This window comes from Cannabis sativa, chromosome 7 (assembly GCF_029168945.1).
Source record: "Cannabis sativa cultivar Pink pepper isolate KNU-18-1 chromosome 7, ASM2916894v1, whole genome shotgun sequence".
Classification (NCBI taxonomy): Eukaryota; Viridiplantae; Streptophyta; class Magnoliopsida; order Rosales; family Cannabaceae; genus Cannabis; species Cannabis sativa.
Window position 1 is genome coordinate 58,534,381 of NC_083607.1, and position 14,634 is coordinate 58,549,014.

Sequence of the window (14,634 nt, forward strand, 5' to 3'; positions counted from 1 at the left end):
ACTTAGTTTGCAAGTTGAAACGATCCATTTATGGTCTCAAACGGGCATCTCGCCGGTGGTACTTGAAGTTTGACAAGGTTGTGACATCGTTTGGTTTCGTAGAGAACAAGTTTGATCGGTGTATTTATATGAAGATCGTGGGAGTCGTTATATTTTTCTTGTTCTTTACGTAGATGACATTTTACTTGCCGGCGATGATTTGTCACTACTAAATGAGACCAAAAATTTTCTCGTCTTCCAATTTTGATATGAAAGATCTTGGAGAGGCATCCTATGTTTTGGGGATTGAGATCCATCGTGACGGGGAATCGAAAAGTTCTTGGCTTATCTCAAGAAGCTTACATTAATCGTGTGCTCAAAAGGTTCAACATGGATTTGTGTAAAGTCGGTTACGTTCCTATTACGAAAGGGGACAAGTTCACTAAGCAGCAATGTCCTAAGAACGACTTGGAAAGAGGAGCAATGAAGAACATCCCTTATGCAAGTGTAGTAGGGAGTTTGATGTATGCTCAGGTTTGCACTCGACCTGACATAGCTTTCGTAGTCAATGTTCTTGGGAGATATTTATCTGATCCTGGTCTTGATCATTGGGTTGCAGCCAAGAAAGTTTTGAGATATTTGCAAAGAACGAAGAGTTTTATGCTTGTGTATAAGCATGTTGACAATCTTCGAGTTGTTGGTTATTCAGATTCGGATTTTGGTGGTTGTGTAGATGATTTAAAGTCAACTTCGGCTATATTTTCACCTTGGCGAGTCTTGCTATTTCTTGGAAGAGTGTCAAGCAGACTTTGATCACGTCATCTACTATGTATGCTGAGTTTGTTGCATGTTATGGGGCATCTTTGCAAGCTTTGTGGCTGAAGAATTTTATTTCGGAGATACGAGTGGTTGATTCTATTTCCACACCTATGCTAATCTATTGTGATAATGATGCTGCTGTTTTCTTTTCAAAGAATAACAAGATTAGTAGTGCTTCTAAACATATGGAAATAAAGTATCTCACATCGAGACTTGGTCAAGAAAGGAGACATTGTTATTGAAAATTGCAAGACCGAGTCGATGTTAGGCGATCCTCTAACCAAAGGGTTAAGTGCCGTCTTTGTTTAATAAACATGTTGTTAATATGGGCATTTTAGAATCTTTTGATCTTTTGGGTTAGTGGGAGTTTTGTTTTCTGTTTGTTTTTAGAAATTATTATTTATAATTTTCTGAATAAAGTTATGAACTACATTTTATGTTTCAATATTTTTATTATTGAATGGATATGTTTTCAATTATGTTTTGTTATATTCTCGAGAATGATTGAATTGAAAGCATGTGGTTCATATTGTTGTGATCATTGTCTATTAAATTTATTTGCTTATTGACAATGATATGTTGTTGGCTTAATTCTTTAAGCAAGTTTAGTGACACTTACTTATTTTAAGTGGTGTATGTTTAATTTCACTGGCTTATTTATTAAGCATCACGGTATCAGTGAAATTGAGGACTGATAAGGATATTATGTTATTTTAAATTGATCACATGTTGAACATAATTCCTTACCACACTACTAGACTTATTGACCATGTCGATTTAATACTTTGGTATTTGTGATTATGAATGTCTTTTGTTGAGCTAAAAACAATATGACTGTCATAGTTCATTATCAAAGGTTAAATTGGACCGGTATGTTGAGATGCTATCAGAGAACTATCAGTTTTTAAAGTGGCCACAAATGTTTTCTTGTTGTTCAACCCATGAGTCGTTTTCAAACAAAATTATTTTGATATATAATATATATGTATTAAAATCAATGTAGCCCAAGTGGGAGAATGTTAGACTTTTATTTGGGCTTACATTAAGTTTTATTGGTTTTATTAAAACTTGGGTTGATTGGATAGTTCTTTGCTGTGTTAGCCCATGTTGTTGGTGATCAATTGTTAATGGGCTTAGCATCTGTGAGTAAAGTCTAGGTGAAGCAGAAGTGTGGGCTTTTCTAGTTGACTGAAGCCTTTGATGAGCAGGCCCAGCCCAACTAGGGTTTTGTAGCTAAGTCCCCTCCCTAACTCTATAAATACATATTGTCTCATCACAATTGTATACTTTTTGATAATCAGAGAAAATAAACTGCTTCTGATTTAGAGATCTAGGGAGGAAGACTTAGTTGATAGTATTGCACTATCAAATTGGAGTAACTGCTGTGGATCAATCAGAGATAATTGCTATGGATCAATCAGGTACACATACTCAATTATCATATACTATTATTGTGTTCTATGTTATATACAAATAGATCTTGGGTTAATTGTTAATTTATCTAACATGTATCTCTTACTAAAATAACTAAGCTAGTATACATATATTTAAATTTATGTGTATATGTCTATGTGAATAAGAATTATTTTTCTTGTATTTTTTATTATAAAATAAATAAAATGCACCAACTCAATATGTTACTAAAAGAAGTTTGTGTTTTTTTTTTTTAATTAATATATAATATATTATAATTTTTTTAAAATATGTATAATTAAGTGCGGATTGGATTGGATCGGTTACTTTTTGAGGTCAAACAACATCCAATCCGCACAAGTGCGGATTTTGGATTTTTCAATCCAATCCAATCCGCACAAGTGCAGATATCCGCATTTTGCGGATTGGATTGGATTGGATCGTGCGGATTGGATTGGATCGGATACTTTGTGAACACTCCTAAATTTCCTGCCAATTTAACGTGTTTATTTATTTAAGTGATTTGTAATTTTTATATTATTTATCAAAATTAAAATATGTGACACTCAATATTAATTTACACCAACAACTATATGTCACTTCTTCTGCGGTGAGTGTCCTTGACCATTTTTCATTATATATATATATATATATATATACACGTTATTAGACATGTTTGAGCAAATTTTGTCACAGTAAATCTACTATATTATTTTCTTGCAAATAGAGGGCATTAAAGTAAATTACATGTATAACATATGCATTGCATGAAGAGCAATAATCTACTATGCATTACGTATAGTTCTCATGCATTATTAATTACATAATTAACATTAATTAATTGTCCATATATATACATACTAGGTGATTGTTACGTGCCAAGCCACGTAGTGTTAGTTTTATTTAATATTTTAGTTTTTTATTTTAATTAATAATTAAAATAGTATAATTATTTGAACGATTTGTTTTATAAAAATAAAATATGTGTCAGTATATCTAGTAAGTAAAACATAATTGTGTTATAATAATGTATGTTATTAATAGTAAAATGTACATTAATCTTCTAATTGAAAAAAGTTCTATTATCTCATTTTATATCTAATAATAGCTACACAACTATATATTTATAGACTTTCACATTCTTTGCAAATTACTAATAAGCACCAATAATATTTTCATATTCTAATATTTTTCAACCTTCTCCTCTTGGTGGTAAAATTAAAAATAAAACTAAAAATAAGCACAAACATATAAGGTAAATACTAATTACAGCCCATTTCATCTTTTTTTTTTATTATTTTTTTAAGCCCAAGCCCAAAAATCTCTAAGCCAACACAATCAATCTTCTTTTATATTATCTTTTCTAGATATTTTATTTATATTTTTCTTTTTTAAAAAATAAATAAAAAAATTATTAATATTCTCCCAACATAGGTTTGTTAGAGAGATATGTGGCTAACATGATTTTTTTTTAATTTAAAAAGAGATTATTAATATTTAAAAGATTGTTTAATTTTTTGGGTTTAATTATTGGGTTTATTTTTTAACGGGAGATCAAATCTAATCGTTAAATTTAACAGAATATTCTTTTATTTTTAAGTATATTCTGTTAAACCAAGAATGTTAAAACAAGAAATGCCGTTAGATAAGCACTTTTAATATATAAAGATATATATATAGTAGATTTATAATGAATTATATTATAGGAACTGGATGATAACAAGAATGCAAGGGTTGCAGACTATTTTGATGTGATGTCAGGAACAAGTACTGGTGGTCTTATAACCACGATGATATCAACACCTAACGATAAGGGTCGTCCTTTATTTGCTGCCAAAGATATTGTCCCTTTCTACAAACAAGAATGCCCCAAAATATTCTCAAACTCATCTACCACCACACTGTAAGTTATAACATATATATATATATATATATAATTTAATTGCATTGTATATGTAAGTTTTAAAATATTTTAGTACTCATCATGTTCATCATATGTGTTTACTAGAAGGGATCACACAAATTTTTAGAAAATTCTAAATAATTTAAGATGGTTCTATAATACTTTTTGGTTTTTAATTTTTTGAATCACAAAAATGAAACTATAACTTTTTTTTTTCTAAACACACAAATGTTTTGTTTAGCTGTTTTTGTAATTCTATTTTGAAAACAAAGTTAAAAAAGTGCTTCGTAAATTTTATTTAATTTTGTCTTTTGTTTTTCAATTACGTGAAGATTAGAAACTGAGATGAGAGAAAGTGGATCGAGGTTTAGCTCGAGGACAATGTTCGGTGTTGGGGTTTGAGTTCGTGGTCTAAATATGGGGTCCCTGTCCAGGTCTGAGCAAGGTTCGGGTCGGGGGTTGGTGTCTGTGGGCCAAGGTTTGATTTGGGCCAGAAGTCAAGGTCTAGGTTTGGGTCCAGGTTCGTGTCGAGGTCAGGGTTTGAGCCACTATTCAGGCTAGGTTCGAGTATGTGTTTGGGTCAGGCTTCGCTCCAAGAGTTGGGGCTAATCTAGTCAAGGTTCAGGCCAAGGGTCGGGTTGGAGGTCAGTGTTCGGGCCAAGGATCAAGTTCGAGTCCAAGCTTAGGTTGGGCCGAGTCTGGGTCCAAGCTGGGGTTTGGGGGGGGGGGGGGGGTGGCCATGGGCTAGGGGGAGGGGTCCAGGTTTGGGTCCAATTTAGTGGTTGGGATCCAACTTCAAGGTTTGAGGTAGGGTCGAGGTCCGTGTCGAGGCTTGGGGCTTGGGCAGGGGTTGGAGGCCGAGGTCCACGAACTAGAGGACTTGATTTATGGATCGCGGTTGTCGGGTCGGGGTTCAGGTTTAGGTTCGCATTTGAAGTCGAGGTCGAATCGGTGGTCAAGGTTTGGGTACCGAAGCTTGGCCCAAGGCCCAAGTCGAGTGCTGAGGTTTGAGTCGAGGATCGGGGTTGCCAACCTTCGGGGTTAGGGTCCTTAGGGTTCGTGTTGGATCCAAGTTCATGGGTCGGGTTAGGGTCTGAGATCTGAGAAGGGGGTCGGGTCCGAGATCCATGGTCCAACCTAGGAGCCATGAGCGAGGTCTAAAATCGAGGTTGGGGTCCAATTACAGAATCGAGGTCCAAAATATTAATGAAAGAGACTAAGAATAGATTATAATTAAAAAAATGTTAAATAAATTTTACTTTTCTTTCATAATCCACTTTTAGTAAAATTAATATTCAAATAATTTATTGCACGTGTTTAAAATTTAAAACAAGTATACACCCATAGTAAGCTTCCAACTGCAGAAGCATAAGGAATTTTCGCCATGTCCTCTATCTCTTGAGGATCAGTAGGAGACTGTTCCTTAGATAGACGGATACCATATTTAGAAGGCATGTTCGCCCCATTGGTGTTGTTCATGGAGAATCTCTCTAAAACTTTGTCCATATAGGTTGTTTGAGAGAGAGCAAGAGATCTGTTCTTCCGGTTTCTGATAATCTGAATACCAAGAACATAGGCTGCTTCACCCAAATCTTTTATATCGAATTGAGTGTTAAGCCATTCCTTGATGCTAGTCATTTTCTTGATATTGTTTCCAATAATCAAAAGGTCGTCAACATAAAGGACCAGGAATACTACTACTTGGTCTTCCTTGAGTTGATAAACACAAGGTTCATCTTCATTCTGAAGAAAGTCGTAGGTCTTGATGATTTCATCAAACCTTTTGTTCCATGAGCGAGAAGCTTGCTTTAGTCCATAGATAGACTTATTTAATTTGCAAACTTTCTTTTTCCTGCCCTGGAAGAACATAGCCTTCTGGTTGCTCCATATAGATGGTTTCTTCAAGTACCCCATTAAGGAATGCAGTCTTGACATCCATTTGCCAGATTTCATAATCGAAAGCAGCATCTATGGAGAGAAGAATTCAGATGGATTTGAGCATGGCAACAGGACTAAAAGTTTCCTCATAGTCCACGCCTTCTCTTTGGGTATAACCCTTGGCTACAAGTCTAGCTTTAAAAGTTTCGACTTCGCCTCCAGCTCTTCTTTTCTTCTTGTAAACCCACTTACATCCGATTGGATGATAGTCATCAGGTGCGTCTACATATTCCCAAACTTTGTTCTTTTTCATGGAATCCATTTCTGAATCCATGCTGGCTGACCATCGTTTCCGTTGCGGACTAGCCATTGCCTGTTTATAGGTTAATAGGTCGTCTTCAATACTGTCACCAACGACCATATTGATTTCACCATCCAAGCCATAACGAGCTGGTTTTGTTGAAACCCTCCCACTACGACGAGGAGCGGTGATCTTCTGAACAGGAACTTTGGTAGTAGTTTTCTCAGTAGGTTCGACTGAGGGAGTGGGATTATCCTCTTCTTGAGTGGAAGAGGACGGAACATTGGAAGGAGTTATATCTGAAAGCATTTCCTCTAAAACAACTTTACTTTTCGGTTTGTTGTCTTTAATATAGTTTTCTTCAAGAAAAGTAGCATTTGTAGAAACAAACACTTTGCTATCCTTTTGACTATAAAACAGTCCACCCCTAGTCTCTTTAGAATTTCCGACAAACATGCAAACTTCAGTTTGTGATTCAAGTTTTCCTTCTTTCTTTCTCAAGACATGTGCAGGGCACCCCCAAATTCTGTAGTGGCGTAAACTAGGTGTACGACCATTCCATAGTTCGACGAGTGTCTTAGGGACTGCTTTAGATGGAACAACATTTAAAATGTCATTTGCCATCTGTATAGCATATCCCCAGAAGGACGTAGACAGAGTTGAATAACTCAGCATAGACCTATCCATTTCCAAAAGAGTGCGATTTCTTCTTTCTGCAACTCCATTTTGTTGTGGAGTGCCTGGGGCAGTGTATTGGGATTCAATTCCAAGTTCAATTAAATGATCTTTGAACTGCATATCCATATATTCTCCACCCCTATCAGTTCGCAAGATCTTTAATGTTTTACCTAATTGGTTTTGAGCCAAAGCATGAAATTCTTGAAACTTTTCAAACGTTTCAGATTTCTTTTGCATTAGGTAAAGAAAACTATATCTAGAGTAATCGTCAATGAAAGTGACAAAATACTCATAACCACCTCGGGCTTTTACATTCAAAGGTCCGCAAACATCGGAATGCACTAACCCTAGGGGTTGTTTGGCACGCTCTCCCTTTGTAGAGAAAGAACGTTTAGTCATTTTTCCTTCCAGGCAGGACTCGCATACTGGCAATTCACCTAAGACGATATTTTTCAATGGACCGTCTTTGGTTAACCTTTTGAGTCTATCAAAGCCTATATGACCTAAACGTAAATGCCATAGATAAGTTTGATCATCATTATCAATCTCTTTTCTTTTGAGGTTTCTAGGTTTAGCTACATTGAAAAGTTCACTATTTAGTGAGATTTGTGTATTTGGTCTTAAAACATAAAGCCTTTGTTCCATGGAAGCAACACATATTTGAAATCCATTACGAGAAATTGAACAATAAGAACTCGAAAAATTCAATATATAAGATTGTGTTTGCAAACATGAGACACTAATCAAGTTTCTACTAAAGTTTGGAATAAATAAAACATTTTCTAAAATTAAAAATCATTGTTGAAACTTGATGCGGGCTTTTCCTCTAGCTTTGACCGACACTAACTCGCCATTACCAACTTTAAGCTTTAACTCTTCTGGAAGCAGATTTTCCCAAGTTTCAAGCAGCTGCAGTGAAGAACATACATGGTTAGTAGACCCAGAATCAACAATCCAAGTGGATTTGTCGTTCTCTAAAACACATGATTCAAAGACAACAGCATTACCTTCGTTTGAATTGTTTAGAAGTCGGGGACATCGTTCTTCTTGATGTCCCTTTTCATTACAATTCGAACATAGAAGATTATGTCTGATAATTGTACTTGAAGAAGCAACTTTGCTAGAGCCTTCATGCTTAATCCTTTTCCTCTGATTAAGATTTGTAAACCCAGGAGGACCCACTGCAATCAGATTCCGTTCATGGGCTTGTAATTCTGCTTCGAGCTTGTCCATGTCGGAGGAGTTGAAATTGTTGATCATGTAAGAAACAACAAATTCATTATACTCCGGAGGAAGACTATTAAGAATGAATTGTACCCATTGTTCTCTTGATAAATAAATTCCTAGTAGATTTGCCTTTTGGAACTTCAGATTCATCATCAACAAGTGCGAGTTTATGCAACTACCATGATGCATTTTCACACTATAGAGTTCTTTTGCTAAGATATTAACTAGAAGGGGATCGGGGTGAGGGTTATTCATATTGGCACTACAACACATCAATAAAACAGAAGTAAGGTTTTGGTTCATAAATTCATACACATGTTCAGAAAATAACAAATAATCACATATGTTATAAAAAAATACTAAATCTAACATAGTTTATTTTCCAAGGTTTTCAACAAACTGATACAGTGTCTCGTTTAGGCGAGAGTCAAAGCATCATCCATTGAATAGAATTGTCAATTCATCTAAAATGATAATCATTCTAGCAACCTTTTATTCGATCAAGATTGAAATTCAGTGTTGTCCCGTTTAGGCGAGAGTCAAGGCACTTCTATCTTATGAGCTTCAACCATTGTTTCATATTTTGTAAGTCAAATATAGTCGCCACCATTAGGGTGATCCATACCATATAAAACACTTACAAAACTACTTATCTTTCAAGATTAAACGGTGCTAACTTGCTAATGAACGTTCCTCCATTAGGGAGGATTACTCACTAAAACAAAAGCTATGTAAAACTAACAATGGAGATCGAATGTCTCTTGATTAAAGCTCATTATTTTAAAATATATATTTATTTAATTATTTATTCCGTATTATAATAATGAAAAATTACAAATTAAAGTTGGTTTTAAAAAAAATTATATTAAAAAATATCCAACTTTAAATAAATTTCAATTATTATTTAAATTCGAAAAATAAATTCGAAATTTAAAATAGAATAAATTTGAAAAAAAAATATCTTGTTTAAGTTGTTTAGAAGAATCTAAAAAATCAACTTAAATATCTTTCAAATTAGATTTAATTAAATTTAAAATTAAGTTGTAACTACTTAATTTGAAAATATTCCATTTTAAGTTAATATTTGAAAAAATATCAACTTAAAAAATATTTAAAGAATTTTAATAACCAATTCCTAAAATTCCTCAACTTAATTTTGAAATTTGAAATTCAAAAGATATTCAGATTTAAGTTTATTAGTTAGAGATAACTAATTTTCAACTTAAATAGGAATATTTAATGAAAAATTTAAATTAAGCTTCAGAAAGAATCTAGTTGGTTATAATTCTATATTTAATTAAATACAAGAAAATACATATAGTTGAGCTTAGAATATAATTCTTTAAACTATGGTTTTCTTAAATTAATTTCAAAATCAATGAAATTAATTATGTTGCTAATCAATTTTATTAGGTTAAACTAATTTAATTAACCTAGTACAGTTATCCAAATTAGGCAAATGGGCCTTCACAATTGGGGTAGTTCATGTGAGGGAGTGTTGGGTTCAGTATGTCGTACCCACTTTTATGGCTCCCAACTCTCACACAAGGCCCAAAAGAGAGGAATTTAACCTTAAAATGAACAACTGTTATTAATTGAATAGGCCCTAAAATTAAATGGGCCTAAATAAAATCTATCAAAAACTATGATATTTTATTTAGCAATAACAACCTATATGCATCTATAACAAAATTAAACATATAGGCTCACACAGGCACACATTTGGATGGACCCTATCATGTTGCTAGGTCATACACAGATGAAAGAAGATTGTAAAATTTACCTGTTACAAATTATTTACTTGACTAATTGAACCATGGGTTAAAATCAGATCATTGGATCTGTCAACAAGTTAACCATGACAATTTAGATCAAGCAATAATAGGTTTTATAAAACTTACAAACAAGCTAAAACACATACTCCTGCAACAAGATGAGTTGGATAGTTGGATGTAGGATTTATTTAATTTTAAATAATTTTTTTCGAAAAAATATTTAAATAAAAAATATTTCGGTTTTATTAAAATAAAATAAAAAAAATTAAAATTAAACCTACAATTTTTGAAAAATTAGATTTCAACTAACCTAAATATCATTTCAAACAAAAAATTGCTAACTACCTTTTAAATTTTTAAAGTTATTTTATAAATTAAATATAAAATAAGAAAAAAAAAATAAATATTTTTCAGATTTTATAATTTAATTTAAATAAAAAATAACAAAATTTAAAAGTTAGCAAAATATCTTACTTCTATTTAAAATTACATGATCATAGTAATCTTATTTTAAATTTAAATAAGGTCAAATAATTTTAAAAAAAAATTAATTTAAAAAATATTTAATATCTGACCTTTAAATTTAAAAGATAAGATAAAATAATCAAATTTAAAAATAAGATATAAAATCAAGCAAAAAAGATAGATTTTTACTTGTTTTCAAATTCAAATTACACTAATATCTAAAATTAAATTTAAAAAATTCAAATTAATTTATTTCTGATATTAGATTTGAAAATTAAAAAGTGTAAATCAAAATACAAAACTACACAAAAAATCAGAAGTTAAATCCATGAAATAACATGAAAAATTGAAGAAAAACGAAAAAAAAAAAATGTGAGTTGTACGGACAGTATGCTGTGCATACTGCCCGCGCGCGCATGGGAGAGTGCTTGACCGAGAAACCTCGGTGCAGGAGGCTGCATGCAGCCTCTCCGCGCGCGCGAGGCTCGGTTTCAGACAAAATTTAGTCTGTGCGCGTGCTGTCCGAGGGATGCCCCTCATCCGCGCGCGTGGGTAGGTGCACCACCCCTGATATTTTTTGAAACTTCAAAAAATCATAACTAATTCAAATTAAATCGAAATTGAGTTCTGTAAAAAAGTAAATTGCTTAATTTTTTCCATACTATCCAATAAAAATAATTCCAGAAACAGATATTCAATTATTTTTCACGAAAATTCACAAACATCAATCAATCATCATACAAGACACAAAACAACATGATACCATCCAAAACACAAACAAATCGTTTTAAGTCCAAATTTCTTGCAAGCAAATCAATTACCATGGCTCTGATACTAGTTGTTGGAAATTATTTTACCAGGATCTTAGATCTACACACAAGTATGTTGATTAACATCCTAAATATGAACTTCTAAAACGATTATAAAATAAACACATATAAAGTATGAGAAACCTTACATTGGATGCAGCGGAATATTATGTCTCCTTCCGTTCAGATCTCTCCTTTCTTTAATGTTGAAACTCCTTCTTGTTGAATGTCTTTCTTCACGATCTTCCTCACTATGATTGAGGTATCACTTGCTGTGTGTGGGCACTATTCTATCACTAAGAGGTTCGAAATTATTCAAGGAAGAAGAAGAGTATGAAGGTGGCGGCTAGGGTTTAGAAAGAGAAGGCTCAGGTTTTTCTCTGAAGGAAACAAGATGTGAAAGTGTCAATTTCCTGAAGCCTTCACTATCTATTTATAGCATTCTACATAGGGTTAGGTTTGAATTATTTGGTATTAAAATAATGAAAATATCAGATGATAAAGCCTATAAAAGTGGCCGGCCATGGCTATGTGGATTTGGGCCTCACTTTTTGCAATTTTGCAGTTTTATCATTTTTGCATCTCATTTTCTCAAAAACGCCAATTTTCAAATTCAACCATTTAAATGCCAATTCTAACTATTTAATACTATAAATAATTATTAAATAATATTGTCATTTAACATATTTATTAATTGAACCATACAAAGTATCATAATTAACAAATATGCCCTAAAAACTCTTTTTTTATAATTTCGCCCTTACTTAGTGAAAAATTCACAAATAGACATAGTCTAATTTGAGAATTATAATTGATTAATCAAAACCAATTAAATGAGTCTTACAAGTAATATTGTCTCAACTAGTGGGGGGACCATGGGTCTTATATAACCGAGCTTCCAATAAGCAGATCAGAATTTATAACCTAAATTCACTGACTTATTAATTCTTCGTTGAATCCACGCATAGAACTTAGAATTGCACTCTCAGTATATAGAACGCTCTATATGTTCTACCATATAGACACGTCATTAGTTATCTATTGTTATAATCCTAATTTGATCAATGATCCTCTATATGAATGATCTACACTGTAAAGGGATTAGATTACCGTTACACCCTACAATGTATTTTATCCTTAAAACACTTAACCCCGTATAAATGATATTTCAGCTATGTGAAATGAGTACTCCACCATTTATTTTCGTTTGGTCAAGCTCGAAGGAGATCATCCTTTACTTACTATTCGCCAGATAGAAGCTATAAATTCCATATTTATGTTCGCGCTCCCACTCAATTACACTACCGTGTTCCCAAAATGTAAGTATCACCCTGACCCAAAAGTAGGCTTAACTAACAAATCAAAGAACACGAATAACACTCTTGAGATTGAGCCTAATCATAACAGGATTAAGATCATTTGATCTAGGATCAACTAGGCGATATTGACTTGAATAGATATTACGGTAAGTTTAATAAATCTAAGTCAAAGTTCAATATCGGTCCCTTCCGATGCATACTCCATGCACCCAACCTGAGCTTTACTTTAACCAATGCTTTGGAAAGAACATAGCATTTCTCCAAATGCAAGTAAACTCTGTTGTAGATTATCATATCAGTAAAACCCTGTGTCTGATAAATCTATGAATCTTTATTCACATAGTCATGTTTACTTTCCAATGTGTCGACAACACAATAAACAGGATCAAGTATGTGAAAAGGGTTTCAGATGAATTTATAAATCAAATAGACAAGCAATTGATAAGATGAACCAAAACATACACAAATGAATGAAAAATACTTATGTTTCTTTATTGATATTGAATAAAATAGATTACATTGAAATGGAGTTTTATTTAGGGCATAAAACCCAACACTTTCGTAGGTTAGATTTCCAATTAACACATCCCCCAGACAGTGAAAACAAACCTTGTTAATGACTTTCTAATGTCTAAAGAACCTGCATAATCTGAATCAACATAACCAGTCACTAATTCCTTGAATTTGCTAGTGCCATCATAGGTTAAACCAGTGTTCAATGTACCTTTTATATACCTCATCACCCATTTCAAAGCAGTCCAGTGAGCATTTTGTGGATTAGCAACAAACCTGTTTGTCATGCTCATGGCATGAGCTAAAATACCTCATCACTTATTATTATTTTTTGTATATATGTTTTGGTGTATGGTATATGTATTTTTTGTTATACGGTATATAATTTTTTTAAATAATATTTAAGTTTTATTTTCTATTATACTTTTGTTGACATGATATATAATTTTATTAGCATCCTATATATTTTTATTTTTATTTGTTGTTATTATTATATATATATTTCTATTGTAAGGTATATATTTTATGTTATATGGTATATAAGTTTTATTGTATAGTATATCATTTTATTTTAGATAATGTATGTTTAGTTTTTATTTTAGTATACATAAAGGTGATATATAATTTTGTTAATATGATATATATAATTTTTTTTAATAATATTATACTATTTTGTTTTATTTTTTTATTGTAGGTATATACGTTTTATTGTATGGTATATGATTTTTGTTGTCTATAATATATTATTTATTTAATATGATATTTAGTTTCTATTTTATTATATATAAATTTTTTGGTATGTATTCATATTTTAATGGTGGTATATATAATTTTGTTAGCATGATATATATATTTTGAGTATTAATTTAGTATTTTTATAATTTCTTTGTGGTATATAATTTTATTACTACGGTATATTAATTTTCTGTACTACGATATATTTAATACTGCTGTATATATTTAAATGATCTAATATATTTATTTATTTTTGTTACAATATAATAATATGCAATACTAAAAAAATTATGTAACTTAATTTTATTATTATATATTTTTTTAAAAAAAAAAAATATGTGATAAATGTATTTTTATAATTTTTATTAGCTAATTTATTAGATTTGGCAATTTTCTTAATTTTTTTAAAAAGTTGACATTTACTAACTTAGTTACCAAATTTAGGGCAATTTTGCATCTCAACCCTATTTAATTGATAAATAAACCCTTTACTATCTTATAAAACCACATATTTGCATTGTTAATATTTTATTTTTGACATATTAGATGGACAAAAATATTCTATGATTTATATATAAATTTCGACTGAGTTATTTTATTTATTCTTATTTACAAAAAAGAAGAACAACAGTACTATCTTCAGAAGAAGGTTCTTCAAGCTTTCGGTAGATAATTTTCCAAATCTTGCCTCGAGAGAAAGCAACTCTTCAAAGTGATTGAAGGGAGTTCAAGTATACTTGAAGTTTCAGCAATATTCAATTTGAGAATGTAGAATATATTAAGTTTGCGGCATACAATAAAAAAGAATCTATTAATACAT

At 31.8% G+C, this 14,634-nt stretch overlaps 1 protein-coding gene across 2 annotated transcripts in view; it reads left to right on the forward strand.

Annotated features, from left to right (window-relative positions):
- The first annotated feature begins 2,887 nt into the window (after positions 1–2,887).
- LOC115696751 (patatin-like protein 1) overlaps positions 2,888–14,634 on the forward strand; it is a 43,632-nt gene continuing 31,885 nt past the window's right edge. The window contains exon 1 of one of the 2 annotated variants that reach the window (XM_061119038.1): positions 2,888–3,012. The gene's annotated coding sequence lies outside the window, so the exon portion shown is untranslated. Of the gene's footprint in view, positions 3,013–4,833; positions 4,883–14,634 lie in introns of those variants that run through there. The other variant, XM_061119039.1, reaches the window with a different exon arrangement.